Source organism: Pseudophryne corroboree, chromosome 4 (assembly GCF_028390025.1).
Source record: "Pseudophryne corroboree isolate aPseCor3 chromosome 4, aPseCor3.hap2, whole genome shotgun sequence".
Lineage (NCBI taxonomy): Eukaryota > Metazoa > Chordata > Amphibia > Anura > Myobatrachidae > Pseudophryne > Pseudophryne corroboree.
This window is the reverse complement of record NC_086447.1, coordinates 567,342,096-567,347,847: the sequence shown is the minus strand read 5'-3', so window position 1 is coordinate 567,347,847 and position 5,752 is coordinate 567,342,096. Positions and strand designations below refer to the sequence as shown.

Here is a 5,752-nt window from a genome sequence, read left to right as displayed (position 1 = left end):
TCTGAAAGTGATTTACACCCTCACGGGTGCTGCACAAAGGCCCACTATTGCAGCTACTTGGGCTGCAGAGGCCATTGAAGCATGGGCCTTGGAGTTAGATGCTGAAATCTCCTCTAACCATGCTAGACAATGCTTGTCTTATATTGTCACAGCTTCTCGTTATATTAAAGAGGCGGCTTCTGATGCCGGTATCCTGGCAGCCAAGGCCTCTACTACGTCAGTCCTTGCTCGCCGGATATTGTGGCTGAGATCCTGGTCTGTGGATCTGGACTCTAGAAAAACCCTGGAGGTACTCCCTTTTAAGGGAGATATTCTGTTTGGGGAGGATTTAAATAAGATTGTGGCTGACTTGGCTACTGCCAAAACTGCCTGTCTGCCAAGTACTGCTCCTTCTGTGTCGAAGGCTAAAGGTACTTACTTTCGTCCTTCAGGTAAAGCAAAAGGTCAGGCATACAACAAGCAGGCCCGCACTTCCAAACCTGGTAAGCCTAAGCCCAAAAGAGCCTGGGCGGCCCGTCAGCCAGCTTCCAAAACAGATAAGCCTGCTGCATGACAGGGCGGGCCTCCCTCTGGGGGATCCCAGGGTGGGGGTCCGGCTTCTAGGGTATATTCAGGAATGGATGAAAACCACTTCAGATGCGAGGTTACGCCTTTGGAGGTTATACCTTCAAAAACCGACCCCCTCATCGATTTTGCCAGACAGATGTCCCGTTGGACAAGACAAAGGCAAACACTCTACATTCGATGGTACAGACCCTCCTTGATACAGGAGTCGTAGTACAGATGCCTCTTGCGCAGAGGGGCCGGTGGTAATATTATCCGCTGTTTCTAGTCCCGAGACCGAATGGGTCCTCCTGGCCCATTCTCAACCTCAAGACATTGAACAGGTTTGTGAAGGTTTCCAGGTTCCGGATGGAAACCCTTCTCTCTATAGTTCTGGCCTTGGAACCTGGGGACTTCATGGTCTCCCTGGATATACAGGATGCTTACCTGCATATTCCTATAGCAGTGTCACATCAGTAATACCTGAGGTTTGCGATTGGCAACTGCCATTACCAGTTTCGGACATTACCTTTTGGTTTAACGACGGCTCCGCGAGTCTTTACAAAAGTCATGGCGGTGATGACGGTGGTACTCCGCCGTCAAGGGGTCAGGATACTGCCGTATTTGGACAACTTGTTAATCCTGGCAAATTCCCCAGAACTTCTCCTGCATCATCTAGATGTGACGGTCCGGTTTCTGCAAGCCCACGGGTGGCTCATCAACTGGAAGAAGTCATCCCTGATCCCTGCTCAGAGCATGGTGCATCTGGGAGCACTTTTGGACACTCACAACCAGCGGTTGTTCCTGTCTCAGAAGAAAGTCCTGAAACTTCAGGACAGGATTGGTTGCTTCCTATCTCATCCGCAAATGGGACGGATGGCCTCACCAGATCAGGTCTCAAATGATCTCATTGACTCCATAGGTCCGCCTGTCGCTGCTCTGGTGGCTCCGGTACCAACAACTGTGCTGGGGCCGTCCGTTCTGGATATCCGACTGGGTCCTGTTGATGAAAGATGCCAGTCTCTGAGGTTGGGGCGCGGTGCTGGAGCAACACTCCCTTCAGGGGCGGTGGACCAAGGAGGAGTCCCTCCTCTCGATCAATATTCTGGAGTTGCGGGCGGTCTTCAATGCCTTGAATCTAGCCCAGCATTTAATTAAGAACTGTCCTGTTCAAGTACAGTCGGACAACGCCACCACAGTGGCTTACATAAATCATCAAGGTGGCACTCGAAGCCGCCTAGCAATGAAGGAAGTCTCACGGATTTTACAGTGGGCAGAACGCCATCTACCGGCCATATCGGCAATATTCATTACAGGAGTCCTGAAATGGGAAGCGGACTTTCTCAGTCGTCAGGACGTGCATGCCGGGGAGTGGGGCCTCCATCCAGAAGTGTTTCAACTCCTAGTGGAAAGGTGGGGCCTTCCAGACGTAGATCTGATGGCATCTCGTCACAATCACAAGGTTCCGGTCTTTGGAGCAAGGACAAGGGATCCTCAAGCAGCATTCGTGGATGCGCTGGTGGTACCGTGGAGGTTTCGGCTGCCATACGTGTTCCCTCCGGTGTCACTCCTGCCCAGGGTAATTCGGAAGGTCAAGCAAGAAAAAGGAACTCTGCTTCTCATAGCTCCAGCGTGGCCCAGACGGCACTGGTTCTCAGACCCGCAAGGCCTATCGTCAGAGCGTCCAATTCTACTTCCACAACCCCCAGACCTCCTCGTTCAGGGCCCCTGTGTCTACCAGGACCTAGCCCGGCTGTCTTTGACAGCGTGGCTCTTGAAGCTTCCGTCTTAAGGGCTACAGGGTTTTCTGAGGCGGTCATTCAAACTATGTTGCGGGCCCAGAAACCGGCTTCGGCTCGGATTTACTATAGGGTCTGGCATTCTTACTTTGTTTGGTGCGCATCTAACGATTATGACGCTTCCAAGTTTAGTATAGCCAAGTTGTTGGCTTTTCTTCAGCAGGGCTTGGACTTAGGCCTGCGTCTGGCCTCCCTCAAGGTTCAAATATCTGCCTTGTCGGTGTGGTTTCAGAGAAAAATTGCGACCTTACCTGATGTGCATACCTTTACTCAGGGCGTGTTGCGCATCCAACCTCCCTATGTCCCGCCTGTGGCTCCTTGGGACTTGTCGGTGGTTTTGGAGACGTTACAAGAGTTTCCGTTTGAACCTCTTGGTTCAGCTAACCTTAAGTGGCTTTCCCTTAAGGTGGTGTTTCTGCTGGCTATTGCTTTAGCTAGAAGAGTGTCGGATTTGGGTGCCTTGTCCTGTAGTTCCCCATATCTGATATTTCACCGTGACCGGGCGGTTCTTAGGACTCATCCCGGCTATCTACCTAAGGTGGTTTCTTCGTTCCACCTTAATCAGGAGATTGTGCTTCCGGCACTTGTTTCTCCTGATCTGTCTCCCAAAGAGCGGTCTTTGGATGTGGTACGGGCTCTCTGTATCTATGTGAAGAGAACTGCTCCTATTAGTAAATCTGATTCTCTTTTTGTTGTGTTTGGGTTTCACAAACGGGGCTGGCCTGCTCACAAGCAAACTCTGGCCAGATGAATTAGAATGGTGATTGCACATGCTTATGTGAAGGCTGGTCTCTCTGCTCCTGATCACATTAAGGCCCATTCTACTCGGTCTGTTGGACCTTCTTGGGTGGCCCAACGTGGTGCGACCCTTGAACAATTGTGCAAGTCGGCTACGTGGTCCTCTGTGAACACGTTCATAAGGTTCTATGCCTTCGATACTGCCGCTTCCCAGGATGCTTCCTTTGGACGCCGGGTTCTTGTGCCCACTACAGTGCGTCCCCTCCCATAAGGAACTGCTTTAGGACATCCCCATTGTCCATTCCTTGTGGAGCCCAGTGTACCCCGCAGCAGAAAACGACTTTTATGGTAAGAACTTACCTTTGTTAAAACTCTTTCTGTGAGGTACAATGGACTCCACAAGGCGCCCACCCTGACGAACTTAGCTTCTTTGGGTTGGTATGGCATTAGCCGCTGACACGTCTCCTGTCGTGAGAATGCAGTGTTGTGGCTACTAACCGTTGTCGTCTCTTTTCCTGCTACTGCATTGGGCTGGTTAACTAAAAACTGAGCTCCTGTGCAGGGAGGCGGGGTGATATAGGAGGCGGCGCTATGCATTCTTTGAACAGTCAAAGCTTTGAGCCTATTGGTGCCTCTGATCAAGATCCTACTGTACACCCCATTGTCCATTCCTTGTGGAGCCCAGTGTACCTCTCAGAAAGAGTTTTAACAAAGGTAAGTTCTTACCATAAAACTCGTTCTCATTTGCAATTTATGATATACATACATGTGTAAATATCCATTTTACTTTTTGATATCTACCCTTTTACATATACTGTCTCTCAGGAATTGAGTTAATTCACCTGTCCATACTTGTACTGATTGATGCATCGAAAAATAACAAAACTTACAAATTGCAGCCATAGAGCCTTATTCAGGTTTGTTAGCAAAGCAAAAAAGCACACTAATGGGCAAAACCTAGTTGCACTGCAGGTGGGGTAGATGTAACATGTGCAGAGAGAGCTAGATTTGGGTGGAGTGTGCAGTGTAAAAATAAAGCAACCAGTATATGCCCTGCACAAAAATACATATATAACCCACCCAAATCTAAATCTCTCTGCACATGTTACATCTGCTTTACTTGCAGGGCAACATGGTTTTGCTCATAAATGTGCTTTTTTGCTTTGCTAACAAACCTGAATAACGGTAACCCCTATACCCCACTGGAGATGCCCCAATCTCGTATGATCTTGGAAGCTAAACAGTGGAGGGCTAGATTAGTACTTGGATGGGAAACCACCTGGGAATACCCAGGTGTCGTAGTCTATCTAATTTTGCTATACTTACACACTATTGCTATTGGCCCTCATTCCGAGTTGTTCGCTCGCAAGCTGCTTTTAGCAGCTTTGCACACGCTAAGCCGCCGCCTACTGGGAGTGAATCTTAGCTTATCAAAATTGCGAACGAAAGATTAGCAAAATTGCGAATAGACACTTCTTAGCAGTTTCTGAGTAGCTCCACACTTACTCGGCATCTGCGATCAGTTCAGTGCTTGTCGTTCCTGGTTTGACGTCACAAACACACCCAGCGTTCGCCCAGAAACTCCTCCGTTTCTCCAGCCACTCCCGCGTTTTTCCCAGAAACGGTAGCGTTTTTTCGCACACACCCATAAAACGGCCTGTTTCCGCCCAGAAACACCCACTTCCTGTCAATCACATTACGATCACCAGAGCGAAGAAAAAACCTTGTAATGCCGTGAGTAAAATACCTAACTGCATAGCAAATTTACTTGGCGCAGTCGCACTGCGGACATTGCGCATGCGCATTAGCGACTAATCGCTCCATTGCGAGAAAAAAATAACGAGCGAACAACTCGGAATAACCCCCATTGAGTAGAGAAAGTAATATTGCCTCCAGTGGACTCTGTTGACCTATGATTTAAATCCTATGTATACCTTTTCCCATTTGGGATATATATAGGATAAATGACAATCATCTTGTGCTAATAACCAGACAATTTAGAGTCATAATGTATTCCCATCTTCTATTTTTTTGCTGACCAATAATTATATTTACATCAGGCCTATGATATTATCCCAGCATTTTGCTGGAATAACATCACAGCTTATATTTTTGCAATAGTTTTCACTTTTAAGACATTCAGAACCACTGCTTGAACTCCCCTCAATATAAAGTATATCTAACAAAATGAATTAATCTTAATCTCTTGTTTGCATTTTGAGCACTATTTCACCAGAGTCTTCTGTCCATTCTTTTTTTTTTTTTTTTACAAAGGGAAAAGGTACAGCAGGAGGCATCATAGAGCACTCCCATAAATGCTCATCTTGGAAAAATTGTATCTTTTGAGATGATACCTTTCAAGTTTATTGAATTGTGATTTGTGGGAACTGACGGCTCTATTATTTTTCAAACATAACTGTACTCATGTTATTTGATGATATTAAACAACTACAAAATGTTAGCTTTAAAGCATGAGAGCTTTCTCTCACTATGTTTTGTTTTCTGATGCCACCAATGAAATTGTAGATGGTTGACAAAAGTAAGCAAAGAAAATTGGGGCAAGAATGCTATGTAATTTGCAAACATGTTTTTTACCATAATTCAAAAATTATCAGATACATTTCTGTTATATTGTTGTCTACATACAGTACAACAGTAACTGTAGCAACACA

At 46.9% G+C, this 5,752-nt stretch overlaps 1 pseudogene; it reads left to right on the top strand.

Moving 5' to 3' along the window:
* Nucleotides 1-4,264: 4,264 nt before the first annotated feature.
* Nucleotides 4,265-4,385, top strand: LOC134912772 (5S ribosomal RNA; annotated as a pseudogene).
* Nucleotides 4,386-5,752: the final 1,367 nt, after the last annotated feature.